This window comes from Euprymna scolopes, chromosome 11, assembly GCF_053919585.1.
Source record: "Euprymna scolopes isolate OS-2025 chromosome 11, ASM5391958v1, whole genome shotgun sequence".
NCBI lineage: Eukaryota > Metazoa > Mollusca > Cephalopoda > Sepiida > Sepiolidae > Euprymna > Euprymna scolopes.
In genome coordinates this window covers 61,715,828-61,731,131 of record NC_136492.1, presented here as the reverse complement: position 1 = coordinate 61,731,131, position 15,304 = coordinate 61,715,828, and the positions used below count along the sequence as shown (strand labels likewise).

General features: G+C 32.4%; 1 protein-coding gene across 2 annotated transcripts in view; it reads right to left on the bottom strand.

Moving 5' to 3' along the window:
- The window catches only part of LOC145287879 (uncharacterized), a 426,488-nt gene extending 411,449 nt beyond the window's left edge, over positions 1–15,039 (bottom strand). Inside the window, exon 1 of one of the 2 annotated variants that reach the window (XM_080135790.1) lies at positions 14,669–15,039. The gene's annotated coding sequence lies outside the window, so the exon portion shown is untranslated. The remainder of the gene's footprint in view (positions 1–14,668) is intronic. The other variant, XM_080135787.1, reaches the window with a different exon arrangement.
- Positions 15,040–15,304: the final 265 nt, after the last annotated feature.

The following is a 15,304-nucleotide window of genomic DNA, read 5'->3' as shown; positions in this document are numbered from 1 at the left end:
TTTTACAAAGACTATAGCGAAAAATAAACAGGATGAGAAATTTGTCATGTTATAATTATCTAAATACCTAAATATCAGATGAATAAAGAATCAGCAGGAACAGATGTTGTGCTTTGTCGTTCATTTGTTGTGCCTTAATTTTTCGTTCATAATTAGTAAAATCGACTTCGTATAATACGCCTGAATCTATGTGTGTGTGAGAGAGAGCGAGAGAGGGAGAGAAAGAGAAATAAGGTAAAGAAAGTAATAAAACTTGCTGAAAATAGCCTCGATATTTTTAAGTTTTAAGCTATTTACTCCCGAGTAACTTTGGCCATGTTCGCTAATCAAAAAAATATTTTTCTTATATAAATACTACAAGTAAAAACGGGCAAAAGTTATAACATGTTGACTGATAACTTAGTGCTTTATGCCAAATTAATAGTCGAATATGGTAAAATCATGTGCTCATTTTTGCATTAAATACATTATAACCCCGGAATACGATGGATCTAGGATACGTTTTTATTCAGGTTACGATGTGGAATACAATGCTTTTCCGGCTTCTGATTACGGTATTTGCCTCGCCTTACGGTGTTATTTATAATGTTATTTGATTATATACATGTGTATTATATACTGTACTGTATTTTGTTACGAATTTTTAATACCGTATCCCGGGGTTCTACTGTGCTATTATTAATAATAATAATAATAATAATAATAATAATAATAATACCTATTTGTGAATCGAACCGATATCATAATACTGAGTTCGCTGCACCTTATCAAACAAAGTTCAATCGGAAATTTCAGCCAGATAGGCCAATTATTTTCCGAAAGAATTTCTAAAGTAAATGTGGTGTTGTGGTGATTAATCCCTATTAATACTTGTGTATCGAACGATTTCCACAATACTTTGTTCACTGCACAAAATTTCAATCAGATCTGCTTTTCTAGGAGAAGTGTAACGAACGGATAAAAACAAGCAGATAGACTGACTGACAAAGAGAAATATAATAGAGAAATGTGATTCCGTCTTTGTCCAACTAAACACTAAAACTACTCAAAATATAGGGTGGAACGATAAAATTGTCGCCCTAGAAAAGACAACATTCCATTTCTGTTTGATGAAAAACAATTTTCTTTTTCTTTTTGTTGTTTTTGTTTGTTTGTTTGTTTGTTTGTTTGTTTGTTTACCAGGTGTGTACAAATCCCAAGCGCAATAGGAGCCTTCTATCATGTTTGAAAATAACTCAATGTTCAACGAGCGAGATCAGAGATGCGCCGCTGTACAAATCATGCTCTCGGCCGATCCAAGTTATGACAACAGGACCATTGCTCAAAATGCAAATCCGGATAACAGGGACGTACCCTGGGTGATGAAAATAAAGTCTCCGGCGAAGATTATTGTCTATGGTGTAGTTTCAAGTGATGGCCACATCATGCCACCTCACATCTTCGAAGTCGGCTTGAAAGTCAACACCAAAGTGTACCTGGATGCGCTGAAGAATGTAGTGATCTGATGCAATCAGGTGGCCACTGAAAGGCCGTTGGTGGGACAGCAGGATTCGGCGCCGATCTCCAAGTTCAAAAAGACCCGGGCTTGACTTCAGAAGGATTTCTTCGACTTTGTATCCTTTACTCACTGGCCCCCTTCTCCTCCGACCTGAATTCCCTGGACCACTTCGTTTCGTCATACGTCGAGAACATCACCAGCATCACCTCCTACAACACCAAAGTCAGCCTGATAGCCGAGTATTTGCCAAGCTCCCGCTGGCGCTTTTGGTCAGTTCCAGACCCGTATCGAGGTGGTGATTGAAGCTGAAAGCGGTTACATTGAATAGATTTCAGCTCTGCATCAAGTTTCCTGAATTGATTTTTTCAACAAAGGTTTTAAAATACAGCTGTAGTGTTTTTTTGTTTTTTTGTTTTTTGCTTTGGGGCGACATTTTTATTGTTCCACTCTGTAAACTTATAAGCATTGCATCGTCAGATTCTGTATGATTCCGAGCAAGTTATGGTAAAAAAAAATTCTTACTTTAGGATTAACACAAATTAAATTTCATAGGAGAAATATCAGAAAAAAACTTTATTTCTTTCTTACTGATATTTGTTCCAAAAGCAACAATGAAAGTAGTTCAATTAGTCAGCTGCTAATGACTTTTTCTTTACTTTTTCTTGTTATTTTACTAGCCTGGGTGCCCGGCGTTGCCCGAGGGTTTGGGGGTGTGTGTTGAGCAAAAAAGTGTTAGTAGGCAGGCAGGCTCGAACATGTACCGCGAAGGAGAAAAAGAACGTGAAAAAAAACGTGACGTCTTTGCTGTTGCGTCCATCTCCAAACCTGAAGTGGCGAAGGTTTAAATTAAGGTAGTCAATCGAAAAGAGAGGATGGCTTTCGAAAATATCGGCGAAAAAAGCGATCTCTCCTTGTGGAAGAGTGCCCAGCTTAGGGTGAATAATCAATCTTTTTAGCCAATTTTTTGATATTTGTAAGACGAATGGTCGAGCTTCAAAACGATACCAATCTTGTGAAAATCCATCGTCTATGTCGAAAGTTTAAGGCATACATACATACATACATACATACATACATACATACATACATACATTTAAACAGACAGGTGATATTTATATTATAGATTATATTGAACCAGTTGCCAATAAGAAAGGAAAGGCGACGGTCGAGGGGGAGAAATTTGCTCAAAAAACAACTTAGCTAGGGATGTGTAGACAGCACAATCACATTGACACATCGGTTCCCGTCGGGTAAACGAAGTTAAGCAACGCTAAGTCCGGCCAGCACCATATGGGTGACCATTTGAGACTACAAAGGCGCTGTAGGTGTGTAGAAGATCAGGTCAGTCCTGTTTTCGAACGTGTGTATTGGTGACGTGCACACACATTAACACCCATATGAAAAGATTATCTTCTCGACTGCGGTCAGAAAATGATGATGATGAGAATGAGAAAGAGACAGAAATCTTAAAAGAAAGATGTTTGATCACAAACTTTACAAATCTTCTCAACCAGGGAGTCACCTGATCTTAAGGCTACTGTGGTTTTCATACCATGTCGAATACGTATCTTCGGCAATCACTCCGACAGACTCTGGACCATTTAAGATAGGTGACCTTTTTTCTGTCGGGCTTTGGTATGATTCTGTGTAGTTCTAGGGACTTCAATCTTTCCAGGCTTTACCTTCTCTCTTTGAGAATAAGGAAGTTCGTTGCTAATTGCTCGAGGCGCTCCTACCGGTGAATGCCGATGAGGCTGCTCAAGCACTTTTATAGGTCAGAGTGTTCCATCTCCTGTGTTGGGGAGTAAAAGTTAAATACTGACTTTTCTACTTTGTTATCCATAACTCCGGGAAACGCCGAGTAAGCATGCTTGTTCCTCTCGATGGCGTGAATTTGAGAATTGGATTGGAAAACAACCCCCAATCCCATTTCAGATTGCAGTTTATTACCGACTTGTTTTTTCTTGTTTACTCTCACCTTTTCAACGATCCCTTGACAACAGGTCAGCACATGCTCTCTTTCTTCTCTTCTAAGTGTCATATCGTGGCTGTCGTAAATATAGATTCAGGCCCTTGCACTGAAAAAAGACGTCATAGTCTGAAGTTCTAACAAGTAAAATCAGTCAAACTGTCGATAATAAAAGACTTTTACCAATTTGTTACAGATTTTCAGTTACTATTACAATGATCATTTTATGGCCGTCTTTGGTGTAAGGGTACCCGGAAAACTCGTACCCGAAAAACTCGTATCCGGAAAACTCGTCCAATTTTTGCTAGGTAGGAAAACACGTCCATTATTGAATACATATCGATTGAAAACTCCTTTTATGGCCGTTCTGTAAGGAGATATTGTTTTTAAACGCGACGGCGCACCCACATAATATTTTTAAAAATTATTTTTACGTGTTTACTCTTGTTTAAAAAAATAATAAATTTCATCAGGGAGGCACGGAGTTAAAACACGAAAAACGAAACCATGTATTTACTTTTAAAAATATTTTAGTTTTAACACTTTTTATGTTATTACGAAACAAAAAAAAAAGAAAAAAAACACTTATGTATTATCAAAGAAAGCAAATATTTTATTCAGAAGGATTCATTTAGTTTAAACAATTCTTGTGTTATTACAAAACAAAAAAAGAAAACACTTCTTGTTATTATAAAACAAAAAGGAAAACATAAATATTAAATTGTTATATAAAATAATTTATTTAATTATTATGTTAGTATTAAAATTAAATGAAGTATTTTGAATAAAATGTTTGTTTTAGAATTTGATAATATAAGAAATGTTCTGTTTAAAAATCATATAGGGGCACGTCTGTATGTTAGGGGCGATAACTCCAATTTCTTCTAGGTTAAATAACGCGTAACAAAGTAACAAAGTTTTTTTCTGAACAGAAAAATATTTGAAAATCACATTTATTGTATAAAAATGTATGAAAATATAATTGTAAAAACATTTATTTAAAAGTCTGCGTAAGAAAATATAATTTAATAAAACAATTTTGTAATGAAAGCAACATTGGATTTTTATAAAGTAAAATAGTTTCGGGATGTTTTTCCGAACAAATAAATAATTTAAATGAAAAATTTATTTTTTAATTAAAGCAACTTTGAAGGGTTAACAACAAATTAATAATTCAAATGTTTTTTGACCGAGAAGCGCCATTTGGCGAGAGTTTAGTGAACGCACCAAGAAAAGATGGCCGACTACTATACTGCACAAGTGCTTTTTGTTGTTTCGTGAACACAGAAAGTGTTAAAACTAAATTATTTTTTCCAAATAAAATATTTGTTTTATTATTTGATAATACAAGAAGTGTTTTCTTGTTTGTTTGTTTGCTTGTTTCGTAATAACATAAGAAATCTTAAAACAAAGTATTTTTTATAAATATATGGTTTCGTTTTTCGTGTCTTCCGTACGTTTTCGTTACATAATCAACCTTATCCACTTCTGGTAGTTTGATTTTTTTTCCGAGCAGTGATCTTAGACATTACCTAAGAAATATACAAATTTATTTTCTTTTGGAGAGGGGGGGCTCGTTTTAAAACTATATCTACCTCAGAATTTTCCTTTAATTTTCTATTTGTTAACGATTATTGAGACTTCTAGAACGTGATCCTCTCATGTCGGACATTTTTTGTTCAAAAGTAACACTCGACATTACTTGCTTTTTTTTTTGATTTAATAAACTCTTTCAAATAAGTTGAACTTACAAAGCTAGGTAGAAAATGAACACTTAGAAAAATCAATTTTATTTTTAAAAACAATAGTAAGCAGGTAAAAATAGTTTTTTTTAATATTATGTGATGTGTATTCTATTTTAAAAACACGATTTCCTTAAAGAACGGTCATAAAATGTATTTTCAATCGATATTTATTCAGTAATGGACTATTTTTCCTACTTTGCAAAAATGGACGAGTTTTCCGGGGACGAGTTTTCCGGGAACGAGTTTTCCGGGAAGGAGTCTTCCTAAATTCATTGTCCTCACATTCTTTTTTTTTTCTTTTTATAAAAGTCGATCTGTCCTCGAATTTTATACATTATTGTTATAAATATAATGAAAACGCATGTTTTTTTTTTAAATTATTTTCGTATATCTTAAAACCGTGATATTTGTGTTCATAAATACAACGTATATTTACGCTTTTTACTAATATAATAGACGTTACATTATTTTTTCATAAAAAAATAGTGTTTTCATTTTAAGAACAAACCATAATATTCTGTAAATGTATTATGTAATTTATGCATTTATGTAATATTATATTATGTAATAGTGCCAAACACATATTTATAGCAAGTGAATTACACAAACGTTTGCATCTTTCTACTAAAAAGAAATCGCCAGGCTAACTATCTATTTATCTATCTATATATATATATATATATATATATATATATATATATATATACGAGCAAACAGTTAATAAAACATGTTAAAAAAAACACTTTGAGAAAGAGTTAAAAACATATTTAATCTGAAAAGGAGACACTTGATAAGTGGATAGTCCTTAATCCGCGGAGTTTTGAAGAAATACTTTCCTTCTCATCAGAGGGTAGGAATTATCAAAATGCAGGATCGGATTTTGCATACAAAAGTATTTAATGAAACAACAAGTAAGTCAAAGATCTTACTTGATAATAAAAAAGTGAAGCATGGGGAATATGGTGAAGAAAAAGGTGATTACACGTGAATAGATTGTCTGGCTAAAGATAAATAATCCAAAGACGGTAAAATCCAAAAATATAACTTCAAGAAAGTTAATTGAATTTCCATTTGCACAAGTAAAATCCAAAAAAATCCCGTAATTGGAAGATGGTCCAAAATAACCCAAAGGCCGAAATCCATGGAATAATTCACAAAAATATGTACAAGGGAAAAGGGGAAAATTCCAATAATATTAATAAAAGAAAAATAAGATATGCTTTTCACACTACTGCCGAGACATAAATATAAATAAGAAAGATCAGGGAAGAAGAAGAGGAAAAAAATGGTGATAGAATTAAATAGAAAATAGAAAAAGAAATGTCAAAATGACCCAGACAGGAAATGTTAAAAGACGCGAAAAAAAAATATAGGGCAAAATAATATAGGTCAACAGAAATGTACAGGTTATTACTTAAGAAAATGTCAGCAAGAGTTTTTAAAAGACACTAAATGGAAAATAAATTAATTAATTTATTAATTAATTAATAAATAAATAGAAAATAAATAATAAATAAAAAAAAATAAAAAATAAGATATAAAATAAAAAATAAAAATTATTTAAGGGGAGAGGATGGCCGGTATCTGCAAATTCAGGAAAAAGCAAGAAAGTAAGTAAATGCATATAGTAAAATATAAGTAAATATACATACAAGATATGTGGGTAGATTGATATATTAGATAGATAGGAATATTTAAAGACTAAAACAGAAATTGCAGATAAACAACCGGCCAAGCAAAGAAGAAATAAAAAATTAAAATAAAGGTTTATTAAATTATAAAGTATTAAGAAAGTATGTAGAAAGACGATAAAGTTAAAGAAAAAAATTATATATCTATCTAAAAGGTAAAAGTAATAACTATGTAATTTCAAAAGTGCCATAATTAAATTTGGACTTATGTTTACAGAAAGAGATCAGTTCATTTTTAGAATTTATTATATTGTTACTTTGAGGGGAAGTAATTATAGTTATAGCTTCGGTTGTGCAGAGGCGACATTACTTAGAGCCTGGAGTATAAGACTTTTTTATTATATATATACGGATGAAGACTGAAGGATCGGTCGAAAATTATGTACTTATAAAAAAAGTTTTTTAATTTTTTTTTTTTCATAATATCATTTTGTATTCCTGCACGTCACCAATTGAAAACGAATAAAGAAAAGTTATAAGCTTTTATACTTTTCGTATTCTTTTTTATACATTTCCATTCATATATATATATATATATATATATATATATATATATATATATATATATATATATATATATATATATATATATATATAGATATATATCGAGCACTTACTTTTTATAAAAATAGCTACTTTATATCTCCGGCATAGCTTTTCAATTACACATGCATTTTACATATATGTCTGATTCTAGAAAAAACTGAAAAACCATTGCCAACAAACAGAATTGAGCAATTAAAAAAAGAAATAAAAATGCTGATTAATACAAATTTATATTTTTATCTGATGCTAATACATGCCCGATCTCCTCTAATTTATGTTATAAGGAATTGGCTACAAACTCTAGCCATGGAGAGGAGGACCGAAAGCGATCAAAGTACACCGATCTTCTCGACGTATTTGCATTCTTCCAACCTATCGCCGTGGGGAAGAGTGGGGAGATTTGCCTTGCAACGCTGGACTTACTCGACCGTCATGACTTATTAATGGCACTTCATACGGTGATTATCGTTAATTGACTTTTCTCGACGAGCGCCTCGGAATCATCATTAAGCTTAGGAGATCTAATGAAATATCATGATGTTCCTAAAATTGCTCTGATAAGGCTTGGCGACATTACCTGGTGCAAGCACCTCGGTCGACCGGCAATCAACACCTTCCTCCCGAAAAAAAATGATTATACTTGAGAGAATGACCACTTGAGACTAAACAAAAACATGGTTCACTTTTTTCTCTGTCATACAATATGGCTTACGTCGTATGAATGAGCTGCACAATCCACTCTCTGTCTTCTCTTCGGAGTAATAGTATCTGCTCTCTCTCTCTCTCTCTCTCTCTCTCTCTCTCTCTCTCTCTCTCTCTCTCTCTCACACACACACACACACACACACAAACACACGCACACACGCACACATTTATACAATGAATTGTTTACAATAAATATTCCCTTGGCTTAAACCCTGTTGGCTGTTCTTGATTCTGTGCAGTTATATGGGTCCCTTTTCCAAGGCTTTGCCTTCTCACCCTAAGAGAAAGGGTTAGTTAACTTCTAATCGCCTGAAAGGCTGTTACCGGGAAATACTGAATAGAGCTGTCTATTTATCTCTCTCTCTCTCTCTCTCTCTCTCTATATATATATATATATATATATATATATATATATATATATATATATGTGTGTGTGTGTGTGTGTGTGTGTGTGTGTGTATGTTTGCATGTATATATATGTGTGTGTATATATGTGTGCGTGTATGATATATATATATAAATATGTGTATATATATATAGAGAGAGAGAGGGATAGAGAGAGGGGGAGAGGGGGGGAGAGGAGGCAGTGTGCTTTTCTTGTATGGTATTGGATTTTCAAATCACACTTTGCGTCACATCATCCCGCCGAGATAAAAATCATATTTCCCAAAAAAAAAAAAATTTTTAAATTAAAAAAAAGAAAAGACAAGACTTTTTACAATATCATTTCAGAACATGCTTACGACTTCTCTCTCGGCGATTTGGCTTTGATTCCTTTTTCTTCTCTAAAAATGTCTTTTTTGACCGCGCCTTCTCGTCTACCCGACTAACCCTAACCATAACCCGACTCCACCCTTACACCTGTCTCGACTATTTCAAGAACCCACCCCACCTTATCGTCCTACGCCACTGTTTTTTTTTTGTTTTGTTTTTTTTTACTATTTTTCCTCTTCTACACCCTTTTCCAGTCTTCCCACCCACACCTTCTGATTTACCGTTCTTTTAAGCTTTGAGTAACATTCGGACTGCTTTGATTTTTTTTTTTTTTCGTTGTTATTTCGATGTTTTTACTATTCTTTTATATTTCTTGTCTTCTTATTTCTTGTCTTCTTTCTTTCTTTTTCTTTTGATTTTTTATTCTTTCGTACTTTTTTCTTTTTCTTTTCTTTCGCTCTTGTTTTCACTATTTTATTTTTTTTTTTTTTCGTTTCTTCTTTTGCACTTTTGTCTTTCTCTTCTCTCCCCCCCCCACTTTATCTTTTTCTTTCCCCCCACCCCCCTTCAGGTTTTCTATTTCCTTCTTCCTCAGACTTTTTTTTCATCCGCTTTTTCATTACTTCACTTAAATTCATACACCCATTAAAAAACACATTTTAAAAAGATTATCAAATTGTTTGCAAGTCTACTCAACATACGAATAAATAGTGTTTATTTATTGGCATATTGGTTAGTTTTACAGTCGTTGATTTTTTTTTTTTTTTTTAGATTTTTGTTGTTTCTATCTTATTTTATTCTTCGATTTTTTTAGTTATCTGTTTCGTTTTGTTCTCACCTCGACAGTGTATATATATGTATATGTGTGTGTGTGTGCGTGTGCGTGTGTGTGTGTGTGTGTGTGTGTGCACTGTCTATAAAATTATAACTAAGGCAGTAAACTAGCGACTATGCAATGTTCATGACTTCCGGTCGTGTGAACATTGTAGATTATCGTTGTATTCGCCTGAACTCGGGCGTTTCATAGTTCTTAATTCTCTTCTGGGAATGTTTTGGTGGCGCCGCTGAGGTAGAGGCTCAGCAAATGGAGTAATATAGTAATAATTTCAAAAGTTTTAATAAAATAAGACTTGGGTGTAATCAGCTTGAATTGAAAGCAAACCATTTAGCAAATAGCCGAAGTTGTTTAATTGTTATCGTTTGAGCTATCGACAGATAGATTTAAAAAGAAAAAAGGTTAAAAATTAAGCAACTTCAAGCTAAAAATTTATATGTACGCATGCACAGAAATGTATTCGATATTCTCCTTTCCAATCCAACTGTTTCTTTTCAATTTTACTCACTTAGCACCTATATTTTTTTTTTTTCGCTCACAACTACATCGAAATTCTTCCACAGACCCAAATCCTCTATATCGATTTTCAAGTCTGGAGATCAAAAATTCAGAAGTATTTGGTAGAAACTTTTCGCACACACACAATGCCACTATATATATATATATATATATATATATATATATATATATATATATATATATATATATATATGTGTGTGTGGGGGGGGGGGGGTGTGTGTATGCTTTTATTAGCGTTTTTAATCTGCTTAGTTACACATGCTTCGATTACCGAATCGTGTTAACGATCCGATAATTTCATCAGACTTCACAGAAGATATTTTGCTCTACAGCAGTATTGAGCCCTTTTTCAAGTTTTGTTTTTTTTACTATTTACTCATTATTTATATATATATATATATATATATATATATATATATATATATAATCAGTAAATGGTAAAAAAAACCTTGAAAAAAAATATTTATCGACATATCAAACGCACCCCCACCTTCCCTCTTTGTTCCCTTCCTCTCTTCCTCTTCCGCCCTCCTCGCAAACCCCCCTGACCTCATTCACCCTTCCACCCCAAAATAGCGAACATTTCTGTAAAAGTCTGAGGACGCTACAGACGGCCAAAAAAACGGCTGTGTAGCCGAAACAATAATGTAACTTAACAGAAATATACGGTAATAAAAAATAAAACGTATATATATATATATATATATATATATATATATATATATATATATATATATATATATATATATATATATATATATATGCACATAAAACTTATATATGCCTATCGTATACGAGAATGAAGACGAGAAAATATACAGAAATACAAGTAAACATATCACATTATATTACACTATCTGATTGGATAAAATGAAAATTCTTTTCATTCATCGATTTATGTGTAACCTGTATTTACAGTTAATTTTCGTTCCGTAGTTTTTTTTTTGTTTTTGTTTTGTTTTTTGTTTGTTTGATTGTTTGTTTTCTTTTTTTTTTCTTTTTTTTTTTTTTTTTTTTTTGTTAAGTTTCATTTAGGCAATGATATCAGGGCGCGTTAAGAAATCTGCATGTATTAGCTTTTTCTAACGACATTTTATTTAATTATTGGCGTTTTATCTGTACCGATTAGGATCCAGAATATTGAGAAAATGAATTTTTTTTTTAAATTTGTGTAATATATTTTGAATTTTAAATCTAAACTTTTATTTTAGTATTACTTTTTAGTCTTATGTGAGTGGTAATATGGATATTCATACGTGTACATGTTTGAAGTTCACAAAGTAAGACGTGTTTTTGTTTGAAATCATATATTATATCATATTATATTATATTATATTATATTATATTATATCATATCATATTATATTATATTATATTTTTATTGATTATATCTTGTCTTATTTTTATAGTTTATTTTTTATTTATTATTCTGTTTTATATTTCACAATTTATTCGTTATCCGAAAGGTAATGTATATTTAATTGTGTCCATCTGTGAAGCCCGAAGAGTAATTGATATGCATTATCTGAAAATATTTTTTATATTTTGTCTGCTGTTGCGGGCGTCTACACGCACGAGTGTGTGTTTGCGTAAAACATCTACTTTAAGCGCATGCGTGTGTTAACTTTTACGTCGGTTCGATGCGCGTTATGTATCCTAACTTACCGAGTAAATAAACAAAGAAAAAGAAACAAAAAGAAAAGAATGAATGCATAAAAGTCTTAGTTAAGATAAAATCGTATTTCAAGTGATTTTAATTGTTTTATGAGATATAGTTTTAACAAACATTTTGGACTCGGTTTATTGAATGCATGCATAAAGAAAAGGCGTTGTCTGGAAGAGGTCTAGTTATCAATTGCTCTGACCGAAATATGTTTGAAAATGTTTAGTCAAATACTGTTTGTATAAATAATTGATATTATCTATATATCTATAAAAGTGAACGTGTCTGTGTATTTGTGTGTCTGTGTACATTTCCCTACGCAATAACTCTGTCAATTTTTTAGTCTACAGACTCAAAATCTGATATACAGGGTACTGAGATATGAGAAAATCGATGTGATCAGTTTTTGGCCAGAAATTCAGCTCGAAAACCATACGGTGCTTACCGATGTATTGGAAAATTCAAGATGGCGCCTCACTCCCTCTTTAACACGGTAAGTATGGGAAAAGGTGTTATAAATAAAAAACTAGAAAAATACTATTAAAAACCCGCCGAATATATGTCAACCTATGTCACGGTAACATATTGAGCGAGTTTTTAACAGTATTTTATTCAGTTTTTTTATTTATAACACCTTTTCCCAAACTTACCGTGTTAAAGAGGGACTAAGACGCCATCTTGAATTTTCCAATACATCGGTAAACACTGTATGGTTTTCGAGCTGAATAAACAAGTTACATTGAATAAAAACACGAAAAATATATCCAGTTTGGTAGAAAAGTAACTTATCTTGCCTTTGATAACATTTATTTGTTATATATTTCTTTTTTGACAACTTTTTCGAATCTACGTGTACAGTAATACAAACCCGTTTAAATCCAGTTTGGTAGAAAAGTAACTTATCTTGCCTTTGATAACATTTATTTGTTATATATTTGTTTTTGGCAACTTTTTCGAATCTATGTGTACAGTAATACAAACCCATTAAAAATATTGTTTTTGATTTTGAAAAAATATTGTGGTTCATTTGTATTTAAAAATATTGTGGTTCATTTTGATTAAAAAATATTCATTTTGATTAAAAAAATATTCATTTTGATTTTAAAAAAATATTGTTCATTTCGATTAAAAAAACATTCATTTTGATTTTAAAAAGATCATTTTGATTAAAAAAATTGTTTAATTTTAATATTTGTTTATTGTCTTAACTCATATCAAATGTTTTGCTTGTGTGCTGCTTCAAATATTCATATTCTTACATGCATAATTTTCATTTAATTATCTATATATCTATAAAAATGAACGTGTCTGTCTGTCTGTCTGTGTGTGTGTCTGTCTGTGTACATTTCCCTACGCAATAACTCTGTCAATTTTTAGTCTATAGACTCGAAATTTGAAATACCGGGTACTGAGATTTGGGAAAATCGATGTGACGGGTGTCAGCCAGAAATTTGGCTGTTAAGGGGTCAAATTTCAACGATTTGACCTTTAAGAACTCTACCAAACTCCTCCGACAATTTTGGGTCTAGACACTTGAAATTTTAGATATAGGTTCCTTGAACCTGGATCTAACTTAATAAAGTGATTTGAGCCCGAAACTATAAATTTTAAGGGGTCATAATAGGGGTCAAAGTTTTAAAAAATTAACCATTTTTTTTGTTTTTTTGCTTTTTTTGCACAGCATACACCTCCAAACGCCCGAGCAACGCCGGGCACCCCTGCTAGTATATATATATATATATATATATATATATATATATATATACACGAGGTGCCTTTAATGAGTTTTTAGACTTTTTGTACAAGCATTTAAAATTGACTCTTGAAAATTCAGTATGTTGCTTCTATACATCTTATGAAATGACTGACCCATTTTTATGATTTCAGATTCAAATGAACAGCTACAGCAGGAATTGGAATACACCCTAATAAAGCCGTTAATTTCAAAAATGCAATCTGGGCGTGAGGACAATTTAGAAGAATAATATGCAATAAAATTCTGCTTTAAACTTGGAAAAATGCCACAGAAACGTATGGAATACGCCAGACTGCTTTTGGACTATCTTGCATGAATCAAGCATCAGTTTTCGATTGACATAAAAGATTTAAGAAAGGCAGGGAGTTTATGAGGGATGAGGAGAAGTGTGGAAGAAGTGAGGAAGGCAGAACACCACGGTTGATTGGCTAAATAAAGAATTTCATGAAAAGGGGCCGGACAATAAGTGCACAGTTTGATGCCAATGTGGGAATTGTACACACAATTATTCACGAGGGACTGGATACGCGGACGATTTGACGAATGCACCAGTCCACAACTCCATCCTTGTCACAGATGGGCATCAAGATAGTGTCTCGCCCTCCCTATAATTCAGACTTTGCTCCCTGTGACTTTTGGTAATTCTCTTAGCTCAATGATAACTTTATGAGACAATTGAGAAAATGAAAGTGGCTGGCTGTGACGAGGTTTATTGGCACGGTCACGCAAAAGGACTTCCTTGGGGCCTTCCAGAAGAATTTGGAACGATACAAGTGCATTACAGCCGGAGGAGATTACTTCCAAGGGGACTAGAGTTTGATGTGTGTACTATCAATAAAGTGCCCACACGAAAAAAAATTCTGGAAAATTATTGAAGGCACCTCACACACGCGCGCGCTCGCCTACAAAATGCAAACAAAAATGAATATTTCATATTTTTTAAAATAAATAATTCGGCTGTCCTCAAAAGGTGTCACGACTTTCTGTTCTAAAAAGAGAAAGAAATAACGGGGCATTGCTAACTTACCTGGATGTCGACATCGTTTTAAAGATGGATATTTTTTTATCCGCTGCTTAAGTTTATAATGCAATCCAATTTATTTTCTCCACAGATGATCAATGTTTTTTTTAATGGAGGATGCGTCCGCTTTACTTGACGATCTAATACCAACTGCATCATTGTAACGCCTTATGTTAAAAGTGGAAAGAAAACAGGAAAACAAATCTTCGACCATGTGAAGAGGTCACTTCCGTTCGGAATCAGTGAAAAGCAGATGTTTTCCAAATTATTAGGTCAGTTTTATTAAAAGCCCGGGAACTTAAATAAAACGTGGCCTTTGCGATTTGCTTAAGAGTATCTTAATGATGACTTCTTGAATGGAATATTGTATTTTTTTTTTTTTTTTTTTACTTTTTTTTTTTTACTTTTTTTTTTTTTTTACTTTTTTTTTTTTTTTTTTACTTTTTTTTTTTTTTTTTTACTTTTTTTTTGCCTCAAATAAGATATATTGCTACTTGGACGTAAAGGGATACTATTTGGGACCATATCTACATAGTAGGGACCCTATGTAAGTAAGTAGTGATTGAGTTTACTAGTGTGAATTTTACCAAGAGTTGTCTTAATGCCTATCCTATGTTAATACATGCGACTGTGAACTTGATA